Here is a 17,429-nt window from a genome sequence, read left to right as displayed (position 1 = left end):
GGCAGAGAGGCAGAGAGGCAGAGAGGCAGAGAGGCAGAGAGGCAGAGAGGCAGAGAGGCAGAGAGGCAGAGAGGCAGAGGCAGAGACAGAGACAGAGACAGAGACAGAGATTGATTGAGCTGCTTCGGGTAAGAGAAATTTTAGGAAATTGGGAAAAATCAACAAAACAAGTTATATGATTTGGGATTTCTAGCCCCAGGGTGGAAACAGAAAGCTCGTTTCTGTGAGTCTGATTTGACAGCACTGCTGTTGGATGCTGTGTGGAATCTGTACTAGATCATCAGTGCTTCATGGGAAATTCCAGTTGACTTGGAGAAAAATGTGTTTTAAACTCCAAATGACAGAAGGGTCATTTTTCAGTGATGAACTCCTGACTCTTGGGACAGGGTCACCATTGCCGCTTTGAATATAAAATTTTACTGGGAACAAATATTTTTTTCAAAAGGCTTTCTTGTCGTTCCGAATTCTATCACTTAAAGACATCCGGAAAAGATCTCTGTTGCAACCATATAAATAAATACCCACTTTATTTATCTTTGGATTTCCTGGGAACTGAATAATGTGCACATGCTAGAAAAACAAATCAATGAAACAATTCGATGAAGGCAGAGGGAGGGCCCAGCACGGAGACTCCTGTGCACGTGGGATTGAGGCGTATTCTAGGCACCACTAAAGGATCCTTGTCACAGAGGGAGCCAACATCTCATCTGCTCTAAAGAATGTGAGGGAAGGGCGGGGTGGAAGTAGGCTGCCTGCTCAGCTCCAGCACAGACAACTCTCTTGTAATCACACGCTGTCTGTTCTCTTTGAGGTCACTTTGTCTTGAGTGCAGGTGCCCATTGCTGCCTCTCACCTGCACCTGTGCTGCCACCTCTCACCTGCACCTGTGCCCACTGCCACCTCTCATCACACCTATGCTGGTTGCCTGCTCCTTTGATTGACCTCCAGGCAATCACCCATATCCTGGCAGAGGACTAGGCTTTCAGATCCCTTCTCAGCCACATAAAGACACACCTTCTGTGGCTGTATTGTCTTCCTCTGAATTTCATTGTTTTCCCCCATGCTTCTAGATCATTTCCACATTTTTTTTTACTCTTTGTCTCTTTCAAAAAGAGTGTCTCATGATCCCAAATCTCCCAGTAACATCAGTTGTTACTTTATTACAAGAAAACTACCACAAACACTTATTACACAAAGTTTCCCTTTTGATACATAGGGTGTTGAGTGAATGGTTTAGGAATATAACCTGGACATAAAGGTAAGACATTGGGGTTGAAGAAGTATAGATAGGAGAAGAGTCCACTTGATCTCTAGTCACACCCTCCCAAACTGCTTAGGAAAATGTTTCTAGCTATTGGCCAAACACAATGCTCATTTCTAAGTATTTATCAGACCAAATTCATTAGAAGTAAATAAATTTATTCTTTTTTTTTTTCTTGAAACTGTCTTGATTCTGTTTTCCAGGAAGATATTAGAAGCCATTCTTTCTCAGTCTCCCCTGACCCTTGAATATGGGAAGACCCCAGACTTCACATCCGTTCTCTGGGTAATTTCATTTATTACCCTGGCTTAAAATAGTATCCGTACGCTGATGGCTCAAACGTTTATTTCTGTAACCCCAGTGTCTTCCCTTAATGCCCAGCTCAGATTACTAACTATCAAATTTGAACCTCCGTTTTTCTACATAGAACCAATCCTTGTTCAGTTGTCTGCTTAGCAGTAAATAGCTTTTCCATTTTACCAGCCGCCAGAGCCAAAGCCTTTAAGTAATCTTTCATATCAATCCATCACCAAGTACCATAAACCCTGCTGTCCAGACGGATTCAAAATTTGACAACTTCACAGCACATCCACCATTACCAACAGCATCCCTGTACTCAATAAGCAGTTCATCTGGATTGGAAAACCTCGAGTCCCACTCTTAAAGCCCTACCTCTGCAGCTGCCTTTTAGTGGATCTTCCCTCTGCTCTTGTATGTATCCCCTGCAGTCTATTATTACAGACTGTACTGGCTGGTTTTATGTCCACTTGATACAAGCTAGAGTCATCAGAGAGGAAAGACACTCAACTGAGAAAGTATTTCCATAAGATTTTCTTAATTAGTTATCAGTGTGTGAGGGCCCAGCCAATTGTGGGCAGTGCTATCCCTGGGCTGATCATGCTGGGTTCTATAAGAAAGCAGGCTGAGCAAGCCATGGTGGAGCAAGCCAGTAAGAAGTACCACCCCTCCATGACCTCTACATCAGCTCCTGCCTCCAGGTTCCTGCCCTGCTTGAGTTCCTGCAAGCTGACCTTCTTTGACTTCCTCTGACCAATGTAAACCCTCTCCTCTCCAACTTACTTTTTGGTCATGGTGTTTCATTGCAGCAATAGAAACCCTAAGGAAGACACAGACTAATAATCACTAATAGTGACTCTGGGTCATCTTGTGTCACTTAATCCAAAATGCTTCCTCGATATCCATGTGGTTCACTGCCTTACCCCAGCCTCTGCTTAAAATTTTCTTATCTTTATTAAACAGTCTTCCATCACTACTATTCTATATCCCTTTACTTGGCTTACTCTTCTTTGTAGCATATATAATAGTTGTTATGGTTTGAAAGGAAAATACCAATACCACCAGCCACAAACTCATGTGTTTGAACACCTGGTTCCCAGCTACTTGTGCTGTTTGGGAAGATGAGAGAGTCTTTGGGGTGAGGAACATAGCTGGCAAAAGGTATGTCTGAAAGTGTGAGGCTTGAGACATCACCAGCCAACTCTGCTTCCAACCAAGTGCTCTGCTTTCTGGTCTACCAAGACGTGGAGAATCCCAGCTGCACACCCCCACTGCTCTGAGCTTTGTCCTGCTTCCCCACCATGACAGATGGTTATTCTTCACTGGATTATTAGCACATATAAGCAGATATTTGATCTGTTTTGTTTATAGCTTTGTTTCTAGCACCCAGAGCAATATGTAATACACAAGAGACATTCCTGTGTTCATTTAATGAATGCATGCAGCCACTCATAAAATATTGAAGATGCCTGTTCATCAAGTTGAAAGACGTATTAGGGTGTAGTTATCCATCCTGGGTGGATGTCTACAAGTAGCACTTTTAATAGAAAGTTGGGCCACTGTGTAAAATGTGAAGGAACAATAGAGTGTAAGATGCTACAGAGTCCTTCTTCCTAACTCTTCTTGTCTTGAACCCAGAGGAAGAAAACTAAAGGTGACTAGGGTATCTGCACCTTTGTAAAGGAAGGAGATGCTAGAAACCTTTTCCATTTATCAGGTTAGAGACACCAACGGGCCTCTGGCTCACAACCAGGAAGTATGTCAAATGACAAAAATGACAAATGGTATATGTATTACTACAGATCAGTCAACAATTCCACGATCATTCTAACTGACCACAGCTTGACATAGTTCACAAAAGGAATGACTCCACTAGCAGGCTCATTCTTCCTGAGTCTCTCCATTGGTTGCTTAGGTTCCTCCAGGCAGTTGGTGTCAAAGGTTCTGGTGGTCAAAGACCAGAGTTTTCTTTCAATAGGCCACGTTGCATCTGGGTGAGAGGAACCAGGATAGGAAGTCATTATATCTGCAGGGAGCTCTAAACCAATCAGGCCATATCTCAGGACCAATTCAGGAATATACAGGAATGGGGAGGAAGGAAACCTCTAGCTTATAGACTCTATAGACTAAATCTGAACCTAACACTCAGCACAATGGCACTTTGAATCATTATTTAACCCCATTGTCTGTAATAATAATAATAATAATAATAATAATAAAAGGTGAGTGCGCCAAAGTCATATGCATTGTCCCAGGCTCTGATATCGATCAATAAACATGCTCACTTTATGTTTATGATCACGTGCTGTGTTGATGATGACAAAACAAATTGAAAAGCTTCTTTTAGTTTAGACACACACTTTCTTCCTTCGGGGATGTCAACTGTATTGAAGGGCAAAGTTGAACATATAAAGAAATTTTCTATCTTGACAAAACCAAACGAATAACTATTTTTTAACATGAATGAAATTAATGAATTAATCCATTTCTATGCTGTCATGATTTCTTTCCAATTTTAAATGGCTGTGTGAAGCATGGGCTACGTGTTCCACATATGTGATTTTGGAAGACAGACTCCTCCATGGATTCACTCATGTATATCTCATGCTATGGTATACAATTCAGATGTCTACTGAGATGTCCAAAGGGCTTTAGGTACCACAAGTTCAAAGCCTAGGTCTCCCAAAGTATTCTTATGACCCCTATGGTTATGTCTTCTTCCAGGAACAGTACACATCTACTGACTGGTAGTCCTTAGAGACTAGTGGCTAGCCTCTTACTTCAGTGAGGAAGGGCACTACAGGACAGTTTCACCTCCATAGAGACCCCTGACTCACTTCCTCTCTGCCTAGTTCTGAGCCCCTCTCTTCATGCCAGGTCCAGCATTCACTGTATGTTTCCCAGGGAGATTTATCAGCTAACATCTAGAATATAGAGGAGGCTGAGCTACAGATAACCCAGAGACTGAAACACCAAAGCAATACCAACAGAGGCATGATACAGAGAAACACAGGGAGGGGCAAGGGACAGCTCTTGATTTAGATGCTCCTGTGGGAGCACCAATGCTTGGCCTCGTCCTGGAGGAACACTCTCAACTGATAGAGAAGGTGGGTAGTGGATCAAACACTCTACATCCGGCAGACGTAACAGCCTTTGACAAGTCGAGAAGCTATGAGAGTCTGGCTTGTGTCTAGTTACACTAAACCAGTCAGAGTGGATGAAGCATGAGTAAGGAAGAGATAAGAGTTACAGTTGAAGTCAGGAAACAGGGTAGCATCATTGTACATGGGAATGGGAATGATACAGAACTTAAAAGTCTTCTATTCTAATCCCACTGCACTGGTCTCAATTCTGTGATTATATGACTCCAACAGCTTACCAACTAAATGACTATATGTTTGCCCAGCCTCTCTAAACCTCCTTTCCTCGATTAAAAAGAAGCATACTTCTAAGAATGGCTTACTGCCTAGATATGGGCATGGAAACTGAATGAAGTCATCATGTGTTTAACACAGAACCAGACTCTGAGCAAATATTTTTTTAAAATGTATGTGGTTGGTGAGATGACTCAGTAGGTAAGAGTGCTTGTTGCATAAGCAAGATAACCTGAATTCCAAAGCTGTTCTTGGCCACGTGTGCCTGACACCCTAACACTTTGAGTGGCAGGACAATCACTAGAGCTGGCTTGGTGCCAGCCTAGCTCCAGTTCAGTGAGAAACACTGTCTCAAGGGTGGACGAGTGACAGAGTAGGACCTCCACCATCTTTCTCTGGCCTTCATACACATGCATGCACAGGCATATAGCTCTGCACACATGTATGCATGTGTGAACACACACACCACACATACATGTATACATAAACACACATATACACCACACACACACAAACACACATATACACACATGTTTACCAATATGGGCCATTCAGTCTAAGTGACAGAAGTTAAGAGTCATAACTGCCATAACTTGGATCTGAGGTTTACCTGATGCTAAAGGCACAGTCATTAGGGACATTAAGGAGAGGGTTTAGCAGTTCCAGGTTGTCCCATAAGCCAAGTGGTGGATATCCAGGACCCAGCAGCAAGGTAAGCACATCCTTCACGTGTCTCCTAGTTCCAATAGGGTAAGCACATCACCGTCTCCCATGAACCTTTCATACTTTGGATGTTGGGGCACTGGTATTATCCATGTTACACACATACCTAAGTACACTCTCCCGTGGAATAGTTCTGTCCAGTTACTGTGGCAACTCTGACCAGCTTAATGGTCTACATGCAACTCTTGTCCATGACAGAGCCAATCTGGCAGTGAGACCACACTAGATACTTTAAATGAAAGCGCGCACACACACACACACACACACACACACACACACCATGACCTGAACAAGAATATTTGTTAACACTCTGAAGGTGGATGTAAGTGGGCTTATGTGAGTTCATGGTCAGCTTAGTTTATATAGTGTTCTAGGCCAGCGAGGACTATAGAATGAGACTTTGTTTTTTTAAAAAAAGAAAAGAGCCAGGTGTGGTGGCGCACGCCTTTAATCCCAGCACTCAGGATGCAGAGGCAGGTGGATTTCTGAGTTCGAGGCCAGCCTGGTCTACAAAGTGAGTTCCAGGACAGCCAGGGCTATACAGAGAAACCCTGTCTCGAAAACAAAACGAAACGAAACGAAAAGAAAAGAAAAGGAAAGAAAAGAAAAGGAAAGAAAAGAAAAGAGAGAGAGAGAGAAAGGAAAGGAGAAAGAGAGAGAGATAAAGAGAGAGGAAGGAAGGAAGGAAGGAAGGAAGGAAGGAAGGAAGGAAGGAAGGAAGGAAGGCCACAATCTAAACATTTATCCTTATACCCACAGGTAAGTATAGCTGTCACCCTTCAACAAAGAAACTTCTCTTTGCAAAGGATGAAGGACATTACAAAAAACAGAAACAAGGGGCAGAGAGCAGGTGATCATGTGGTACCCAGCCCCTGTGGGTCCCCTCCCCTCTCCACGACACATTCTCTGCACCTAAGCCTCAGAGAACATCTTGAAAGAGGGAGCAGACAGATTCTAAGAGCCAGGGAACCATAAAGTCTGCTGGGAGACTTCATCGCCTAGAAATGCCAAACAAGCTACACCCATGAAGTCTCATTAGTATGGATGCCTAAGCAAGATCTGAGTCCAGATGACACCAATAGGCATGCCAACATGGAAGCGGGAAAGATCGGGCCCCAACCCTGGACAAGGACCACAGGCAACTAAGAAACGCTGAGATGAGGAGAAACCGTCTTCTCCAGGGAGAGCCCCCTCCAGATCGGTTATCCAATACCATTTGGTCACCTCTAAAGTCATATACACACAAGTAACTTCAAACAGACTGATCAACTTATATTTATATATTTAGAAATCTATTTATACATACATAAGAAGAGCAATTTCAGAAACAGAGACAATGAATCTGAGCGCTAGAAAAGGGGTTACTTGGAAAGGGTTGGAGGGAGGAGGGGGAAGGCAGACAATAATGTAACTATGCTTTCATTTCAAAAAAATTGAAGAAACAACAAGAAGAAGAAATACATGTTCTACTGACTGAAGCAGGTCCTTCCCAAAGAGACGACGAAATATGGCTAAATGCATCTACTCTAGAGGGCAAACGTCATCTGTAGTGGAGACATGCAGAACAGTAGCTGCCTGTAATGATTGAGAAGAATATTGGCACACGCCTTTGATCCCAGCACTCGGGAGGCAGAGGCAGAAAGATTTCTGAGTTCAAGGCCAGCCTGGTCTACAAAGTGAGTTCCAGGACAGCCAGGGCTACACAGAGAAACCCTGTCTCGAAAAAAAATCCAAACCAAACCAAACCAAACCAAAACAAAACAAAACAAAAAAAGAAAGAAAGAAACCAATTATAGAAGCCTGTGGACGGTAGAATCTAGGTAGGGGATTCCCCCTCCACACTGCTGTTACATTTTCACAGGAAAAAAAAATGTTGAAAAGCTTATTTTGGAAGAGAGTGGTTGTTGTCAAATGTAGAAATCAACCTCACAGCTGGCCTGAGGTAAATGACAATGCAGGGGGGACTTTGAGGGTGGGGGAGAGGGTGGTGAGGGATGGGAGAGGTGGAGGGGAAGGAGTTGGGAATACACCAACAGAAGACTTCCCTTTCTTGCGCAATCTAATTTGTGTTTGCCCAAACAGAACACAAGCACTGAACACTTGGTGTTAGATTGGATGACTTCCTGTTGGCTTCCAAACTTAGACCTAGCAGACAGTCTATGTGCAACTAAAATAAATAAATCAGCCAGCAGTCAGCAGGCCTTTCCGGTGGTAAAGAGTAAGTGGCCTCCACATCAGCCCAGCAGGGAATGGAGGGTACCCCCCTTCTCATGGTAGAGACAGCAATACCACTGAGAAAATAAACAAACGGAGCTACCCGGCTGGTGGGCCTGCTTGCCTAGTGCCTGCTTGGGCTAGGTGCCCCCTGCCCTGTGATCCCGCCATGTTTGTGGAGCCTAGGTTGATGTCTAGCAACAGGGTCTATTTTTCTATCCCAGGATGCAAGTGGCTGCAGCTGTCTGTAGTTGATTTATAGAAGGAAGCCACCACCCAGGAGACCCAGAAGGCTCTCTCAGCCCAGAATGACAGGCATGGGAACTCTGGGTTTGGGGAACAGTAAACCAGGCAGTATGTGTTGCTACTCCATCATCCTGGGAAGATGCCCCTCAATGAGGCCCCTGGAGAGATTTAGATCCCATGCAGCACACACATTTCCCATCCTTTATAGTTCCCCAGCTTGGGAGATGTTGTTTCTAGCCCTTCTCAAAGGAGGGTGTAGGGTGGAACTTGGAACAAAAACTGGGAGATATTTCTTTTGTCTGTTAGAGTACTTCAGCATTACCACCTTCGTGGGCTCTGGCCAAACATATACCTAAATGTAGCACTCCCTGAGTCGTTCAGGAGTAGTGGCCCCACAGTCCTTCCCCAATAGCTACTTCACGCACTCCTGGCCCTGAAGAGTGTAAAGATGGTAGCAGCCACTTCAGGTTGCCAATAGGAAATTGAGAGCAGCCTGTTCAAAGGAATTCTGTGGCTTCACAGAAAGCAGGTGAACTTCCTGCCTCTGACTGTCTACAGTGATTCCCTACCATCGGGTCTGAGCACTTACCGAGTCTTCCCTGGCTAGTTATTCTGCATCTATTAGAGACAAGCAGGGTTGAAACCTCGTTGTCACAAGCTTAGTAAGGCTTCCATCAGGCAACCAGAAACCCAATCATGAGGCTAGGACAAGCAGAGGGCAAGGCTTATGAAACCCTGGCCTGTGTATGATATGTATTTCTTCAGAATTATCCTGAGTCATCAGTACCTCAGAAAATCAGAATGTGTGTGGGCAAGCATGTGCATGTACACTCACACACATGCACACACACATACATATGCACATGCGCACACATGCACACACATAGATACACATATATGCGTGCACATACGCACTCACCACACACACACCATACACATACACATACACACACACACACACACACACACACACATACACACCACATGCACGCACATACATGTGCACACATGCCAGAATAACTCAAAATTGAGTAACGGACCAAGCAAGCCTTCTGCTGTGTCTCTCCAATATAGACTCCTCACTCCACAGTTTATACACACTTCTTTTTTTTTTATTACGTATTTTCCTCAATTACATTTCCAATGCTCTCCCAAAAGTCCCCCATACCCTCCCCCCCCACACACTTCCCACTTCTTAACAGCCTTCCTACTTTCTAATACACACCAGCAAGTCCACCCCAGCTCTCCACTGCACACTATTGCAAACCCAGCAACCCCACACAGCTTGTCTGGAATATAAAGTGTGCCACCGCAACTCATAAGAAAAACAGGAAGAGGGAAACTTTGACTCTTTAGCTTCAGAAGGAGTTCCTACCACAGATGAAAAGTAAAAATTTAGGGAATATGTGAGGCCACCACTCGACATGAAGCTTATCCTAATTGCCAATGAGTCACAATAAATATTCCAAGTTGATCCCTGCCTCCCCCCTGCCACCCCTGCCCCAACTCCAACTCTCCCTTAATCCCCACAGCCCCACCTACTGTCACTCACCTTGCAAGACACATCCAAGGCCAGCCCTGTCTGGGTCATGATCCTCAGGGGTTGAGTAACTTTTCTTGGCTTCCCTGAATACCTATTCTAAAAAGACTACAGGCATCTTAGTCGTTAATCCTTTTCTATATAATTTATAACCTTAATATGAAATATAATTCCTTTCCCAATTCTGCAAGGCAAATATTTTTTGATCACTTGACAGATAAAGAAACTGAGGCCAGAGGAGTAAATATATCCAGTAGCTGGTGATGTGGAGACTCCCCACCAGGTCTGTCTCCCCTGGATGGTTGCAGGGACCACACTGCCCCACTGGCTGGGGCTTGCCCCTGCCCCGCTGCTTTCTAGAGAAGCCCTTTCCCTCTTGGCCATGGGGACCTGGGGCAGGCAGGAGATAAGACTGTCATCCCAGCCTATAAGAGACAGGAGGAGACTGCATGGCCCCATGGGCCAGCACACAGGGGAGTCTGTCAGCCTGCACCTTTCTCATGAGATATCCTGGGAAAAGGCATTCCATCTCTTCAACAGATACAAAGCATTAAATCCCAGCCAACCTCAGGATTACTCACCCGGGCAGCCTTATGTCTTACCTGCCCCACAGATGTAGCTTTGTGGGTCTTTTAATTGACCTTGATTCCAGCATATAAAAATGAGATTTCATATTAAAATTTCCATTTTTAGATTCTCTTGAAAAATAAGATTTGGAAAGACAGGGCTCACATTCCCAAATGGCCATAACTAAACTGATGTGACAGTCATGGTCTAAGCTAATGTCCCTGTTCTCTAGCTAGTCTGCCAGAGCTTCTACCACTCCAGCAGCATATCCCAGATAATCAAGTTCCACTCTTCTGCTGGTCCCAGCAACATATAACTTGGTAAAGTATGTAGGTAGATACAGACATACAGACATACCCAGTGCAGATATACATACATATATACATGCATCAAGACACAGAGAGAAAGATAGACAGAGACAGAGACCGGCATTCATTCAACCACCATGTTGCTCCTTCTGCTGTTTGGTTTCAGAACCTAGGACAAATTGCTGAGGTGCATATTTTACAAACCAAAGCAGACCTGGCCTCCAAATTCTCCCAGCATCCCTCACTCTCTACCTGGCATACCCTGTCCCCAAACCCTGACTTTCCAGCCCTTCCCCCAGAGGCTCTTCCCTATAACCCAGCCATTTTGTGCTAGCGCTCTCGCTCGCTCTCCTCTCCTTCTTCCTTCCTTCCTTCCTTCCTTCCTTCCTTCCTTCCTTTCTTTCTTTCTTTCTTTCTTTCTTTCTTTCTTTCTTTCTTTCTTTCTTTCTTTCTCGTTCTCTCTCTCTTTCTCCATCTCCCCCCACTCCGCGTGCACGTTTTTATCTTTCTCTTTATTTCCTCTCTCCTCTTTCTCCCGTCCCTTGAGGACTTTCCTCACCTCCTTCCTTGTGGCGATTGAACTCACCAGCCCGAGAGTATCTTCACAACAAGCCTGCATTTAATATAATTTAATTTGACTTGAATTGGCTCATTTCACTGGCAGAAGAGTAACTTATCATCTGCCAGCAAGGTGCACAACTCCTGCAAGGGAAGAGAGGGATAGACAAAGGTGGGTGTCTACTTCCCACAGGTCTGGTGAGACTTACCATACACACATCATGCAGGGGTGGAACCAGGCCTGCCCAGTATATAGCATAGAATGAGAGGATGAAGAGATGCTCTTTCTGCCCCTCATAGGACAACAGGTTAAAGGGGTGGGGGGGGGGGACAACATGCACACCCAACACTGCTCCAGAGACAAACCCCACTGTGATGGTTCATCCCCATTGTTACCTGGCTAGATTTTGGGATCACCGAGGAAGCATACCTCTAGTGTGTCTGTGAGGGTGATTCCAAAAGGATTTCATTTCTGATGAAGAGCCAGGCGGTGGGTGGGTTGCAGCGTTCTGTGGGTTGGGATCCTAGGCTTAGAGAAAGCAAGCTGAGCTCGAGCGCTCACTTGCCTGCTTTCTCACTGTGGACTCCAGGTGACCTCGTACTCCTGTGGTCATGTCCTCCCCCACCCTCGATCTGCCAAAAATAAGTCCTTGCTTTCTTAAGCTGCTCTTGCCAGGTACCCTGTCACAGCCACAAGAAAGGTGACAAATATAGCTTCCTTGTCCCTAGGAACACAGAAGAAAAATATATGTAATATGTAGAACTGCATCGTATTTATTGTGTGTACATGTGCAGCAGAGTTCAGAGAATAATCTGTGTAGCCTGGTTCTGTCCTTCCACCATGTGGCTCCCAGGGATTGAACTCAGGTCCCCAAGGTTGACAGCCAACATTTTTATCTGCTGAGCCCTCTGGCAGGCCCAGAAAATGTACTTTTATGTGGTGTGACAAAGGAATTCCAGAGAAGGAGCGGTTTGCTGCGCATTTAGAAACATTCTTGTCCCTCTTTGGCTACCCAGTTTGACCTATTGAGATTGCTTTCACCCAGAAGAGAAGCCCAAAGTCTAAATAACTCATGCTTTGCAGATACACATGGCTATGTCAGAATGGACCAGCTGCCTGCACAGCAGACCCTAGCCAGAGATAGGTCAGAGTTAGTGCCCTGGCTATATGGTTTGGTTTGAGGGAAAGGAGCCATGGGTGGCAAGGGTGGGCAGCCAAGCATCATAGCTAGTGCACATAAGCCCGCTCCAGGGACACACTTAGCAAAATGGAATCAGGGCTGTGCACAAACCCCCAGTTTAGTACAGCAAAGCAAACAGACTTCCATCTGCCCAACCGGCAATTACCCTGTCTCACCCTGAGCCCCTTCATTCATTGACTGACAGGCTCCTCTAGTCGCCCTCTCACCCCAGTCTGGCTGGCTACAGCTTTCTCTCCCAGGGCCTCACTCTCTCTGCAAAAGCTAGAAGAATATCAGCATGTTGAATCTCTAAGATCCCAACTCAACTCAAACAGCACACTGGGCTTTCCTGAGGCCTCCTGGTAGGAAGACACTACTTATCTCCATTAACCTCTGACCCAGCAAAGATGAAACAGCTCCCATCTGTGAGCCTGAGTACCCTCGCCTCTGACTCAAGCTAAACAGAATGTGGGGGTGGGGCATGGGGCCCTACAGAGGCCCCAGGTTTGATGCCTCCTCCCCAGAGAAAGGTTGCTCCTCCCTCTAGCTCTACCCCAGAGCTGGTTATTAGAACACTCTTTGAGAGTGTCCCCCTTCCCCTCCAGGTGGCCTCTGGGTTAAGATCTAAAGTGGGAGGAGGCAGTGTCCCCTAAGAAGATGGAGGGCCATAAACCCTCAAAGGCTGTCCATTTGATTTATGTGATAATAATGGGAATTGTTAAATCTCTAAAAGTGAAGCCCTTCACCTAAAATTCCAACCTCCTGGGTCCCCCACACCTCCCTGACAGGGTCTCCCATGAGGCCAGACCTTGTCACCCACATCCCACACCACAGGAGCCAGACAGGCATTGCCTGTGATGTGACACATGCTCATTCTCCAGATGAGGAAATGAGGACAGGTAGGTGACTTGCTCAGGGTCTCATTGACAACTGATCCATTCCCATGCATGGCCCTGGTGAGAGCAGACCCCATGCAAAGCCTATGCAAATTTCCAATATGGGGATAGGTTTGCAGCATTACCCAAAATGCACAGATATCTAAGGAGATGCTGAGCAATGGTTGTCTAGAGTAACTTAAATCCATTTAAATGGAAAGAAACCAAGAGGGATTGTGTGGATGTAGGTGGTGGTGGTGGTGGTGGCACAGCGGCAGCAGCAGTAGTAGCAGTAGCTTACTGGTATTCTGGTCAATGTAGTTTGCCAATGGACACAGAATGAAGGCCAGCAGCCAGTTCCAGATGGTGAACAAAAATAGGAGATCATCAAAGATTTGTAGAGGATAATTTAGACAATGAGTGTGAGGGGCCCATACAGAGTCCCTTCGTCAGGGATGGGAGCTATTTCACTTTTGCTGGTATCTTATTTGTTTGTAGTCCTAATCCAAATGCCCAAGGCACCATAAGCGCCTAACCATGAGCGAAAGGCTAGTTAGGTGCTTTGCTGACTTTTAAAATCGGAAGCATCTCCCACTCTGCCAAAGTCAGTCCCCCATACAGAGAATATAGAAGCAGGAAACTGTTCCCTTGCCTAGCATATCAAAATCATCGGGGCATTTGTAAAGAGACTAGACACTGGGGAACACTTTGTTGCCTCCCACCCATACTGGTAAGTGCTTTTTCATTTAGCGCAATAAGCTTGTGACGCCTGTATTGTTGGACCCATTTCACAGATGAGGAACGTGGGGCTCAGATAATTGAGCTGATAGATGCAAAATCCTGGAGCAAGAAAGAACTTGAGGGCAGACAACTGGCTCCTTCGGGCCTCCTTTTCTCCGACAGCGATTAAAAGAGTCTGGGCTTCCTGCAGAAGATTCCCCGGTGCGTCTCCCACTCTGGGTTTATCACAGGAAGATTGATGCTGTCTCAACAAGGAAGCTGAACTGTAACCCTCCAAAAATGAAAGGAGGCCGTTGTCTAAATATTCATGCTGCCAGAGAGAAGGACGGAGACCAGGCGCATACCCTTCCCGTAGGCTTCCTTTTAAATCAGAGATTCTCAGCCTTTCTAATGCTGTAACCCTTTGATGGTTCCTCATGTTGTGGTGACCCCCAACTATAAAATTATATTTGATGCTACTTCATAACTGTAATTTTGCTACTGTCTTAAATCATGTAAACATCTGTGTTTTCCAATGGCCTTCAATGACCCTTAGGTGAAAGGGTCATGAGATAACCCCCCCCCCAACATTGAGACCCTCAAGTTTAAGCCCATAACACAGGAAAAAGCAGAACCCAGGGGCCTGTGAGCCTCATGCTCAGATTCTAGCCTCCATGTAAGAATTAACTGGCTCAGCACATCCACCAGAGACAACAGTAAATGAAGACCTAGAAAACCTCAAGATGGGCGTTACCTTTTATTTGCAACCATGATGGGAGGTGAGGTGGATTTTCAAGAACTGGGGAGTGTTGGGAGGTCTCTAGCGAGGGGGAAAGTTGAAGGTGTGGTTGTTTAGAAAGGTGTTTGCAATTTTCTCTTTTTATTAACTGCGTTATCCTTACAGTTCTTGTCCTTGCTAATCTAAATTGGCTATAAATCGGACACATTTGAACTGCCAGACTTGGGCAGAAGCTCATGAAGGTATTTACTGTGTGCAATTTATTGCCTTGTGCCAGATTCACTGGCCACATCAGTTGTTTGCAAAAATTTCCAAAGTTCAAATGTCAGTGACGGTTCCATTGGGCTTATCACTGATCTCAACTCTTCTGCAGAGGGGTGAGTAGAAGGGGGTGCCAGCAGGCGGCGTGGGGGGAGAAGGGATGGTCCCTAAAGCCTCTGCCTGTGCATAACCTTTCCTGGGCCTGGCAACGCTTTCCGAACCATTCTCCACACTTACCAGGTGCAACATGGGCTGCTCCGGACAAGGAAACACAGTGTCCTGACTTCTTACTGCGAATCAAGCCTCACCGGCTGTTCGCTCTGCTTCCCCATTGTGAACATATGTGTTGGACCAAACATTGAGACACACGGTTTAGCCCTGAGAAAAAAAGAAATGAAGACTGTTCCAGAAGATCTAGGGCACATGTTCTCTAGAGACAGGAGAACTCAGCACTGTGAACACAGTAGGTGCTTAGTTATCACTGCCTGCATTGAAAAACATGACAAACAACAACAACAACACAGCAGTCTTCCAGAAGACACCTTAGATGTCATTCACAAATTTCATCTACAGCTAGCTGCACTGTCCATTGTTTAGTTTTGTTCCTAAAATCTGAAACTCTTTCAGTTCCTACCCTGGGCCCCATCCCCTGTGGTTAACCCACTGAAGTATCACCGTTTCCTTTTTGTAAAATTAAAATTAAATTGGAGGAAAGAAAAAGAAGAAATGTTGTAATTCAATTGCAATCTCAGAAATAAACAAAAAAGAATCCCCCCAAAATAAATAAATTAAAAAATTACATCTAAAAGCAAAACCTTAAAGGACTCCCCTTCAGAGCCTGGGAACTTTAAAATGCAGGTAGAGATAAAAATAAAATAAAAAAAAATCCCTCCTTCCACCTGGGAAGAGGGCAAGCAGGTTGCTAAGTGAAGTGCTACTCCAAACACATCACAAAAGTCCAGGGAGCCTGGTGAAGCGTTAACTGTTGGTCTGTGTAGATAAGAAACGCGTCCAGTCAAAATCAACTGCAATTACAGAACTTCAAAGTAAAATAGCTTGGCTCGGTCACACTGGTTTTAATCTCACATCAAAAGCAGCTGTGTCGTCGTCTGCTTATGAAAGGAAAACAAATCTTCCCAGCCAATATGAAGCATGGGAAAACAAGGATAATCTTTCTTGAAGACCTCAGATACATGAATCGTGTCACAGTGGGAAACACATGTGGCGGTACAGAATGACTCCCTTCATGCACGCTGCTTAGAGATATTATGCTTCTTGACAGAAGAACAGGTGTAAACCCAAAGCAGGAACATCCTTTCTCATTAATAAGACTGACAGAAATATGCATATTAATGAATGAACCATCCAGAGCCAAGATCCGTTCTGGACACTTGAATGGAGACACAAATGCAAAAGAACAGTAGAGAGGAAGGCCCGGAATCCAAACGAGTGGATTCTAGTCTCTGGGATTTAGTAAAATGCAGAGTCTAGTTAAGCAGATCCCGGGAGGGGCCGGGGCATCTGTGTATCTCACGTGCTTCCCGACTCCAGCCCTGGTTTGTGGACTCACTAAGAGCAGAAGGAAGTAGAACTTTTGACCTTTGAGTCCCTCCCACAATCGATCACTCCTTGCCAAAGGCCTAACTAGATGAAATGGGCCACTGTCTGTGGCCCCAAAGGGGGTAAAGGGCTATATTTTCCTGTGTTAAATGAATTGGCCCTTGGGGCCAACACAATAATATGGAGCAAAACAAAAGCAAGATCTTAATTGCTCATTAGGAGCCTGTCTCTAAGAGATTTCAATGAAGGCGACTGAACTTGCCAGGCAGGGCCTTTACCTGAAGTTTGATTTCCCAGCAAAGTCGGAGAGTGACAGAGAGAGGGGTGGGGAACCAGTTGGTGGCCAAAGTCCTTATCAGCTCTTTCTTCCAGAGACTGAAGAAAAAAATCAATGAGAGTTTGTACAACAAAAGGCCCGCCTGGAGATGGATTCAACGTTCAGTGAAAATCTGAGATTGAGTGGGGGAATTGCAGTGTTTCTGCAGAGGGGCTGCGGGTGTTTTAAAAGCTCTGGTACTTAACCCTCCCGCAGAGGCTCCCCATCTGTGTGATTGGACAAAAATAACAGCGCATCCTTCCAAGGGTGAGTGTGAGAATTAAACAAATTCTATTAAGGGGATTTTTATTATACTACAGTAATTGAAAAGGATTCTGACAGCAAGCCCCACAGAAGCACTGGCTAGGCTACTATTATGTAGACACATATTACATTGATTTCAAACATCCCAGGTCAAGAGCATCAGCTATTAAAATATGCCTGGCATCACCGTGAGAGTCAGCCATTGAAAAATGTCCATCAGCGTAAAACAGCTGACAATCGCCCTGCTGGTACATGATCCTTGCAGGAGCGGGAGGAAACAGTTATCTAATTTCACACTCAACAGAAATAATAAATTACAAAAAGAAAAAAAAATTCATCTGAAGAGAAGATATTAAGTCTACGGTTATAAAAAGAAATACATGATTTTTTTTTTTAGCCCACCAATTGAATACTGAAACCAGCAG

General features: G+C 45.0%; 1 long non-coding RNA gene across 1 annotated transcript; it reads right to left on the bottom strand.

Moving 5' to 3' along the window:
* Positions 1-11,536: 11,536 nt before the first annotated feature.
* On the bottom strand, positions 11,537-16,752 carry LOC110306469. Its single transcript, XR_002379286.1, has 3 exons — positions 16,703-16,752; positions 15,102-15,242; positions 11,537-11,597 (listed from the first exon to the last, which is right to left on the bottom strand). It is a non-coding gene; the product is annotated as an uncharacterized LOC110306469 (long non-coding RNA).
* Positions 16,753-17,429: the final 677 nt, after the last annotated feature.

This window comes from Mus caroli, chromosome 12 (genome assembly GCF_900094665.2).
Source record: "Mus caroli chromosome 12, CAROLI_EIJ_v1.1, whole genome shotgun sequence".
NCBI classification, from domain to species: Eukaryota; Metazoa; Chordata; class Mammalia; order Rodentia; family Muridae; genus Mus; species Mus caroli.
Note: the sequence above shows the minus strand (reverse complement) of the source record. Positions and strands in the feature narration are given on the sequence as shown.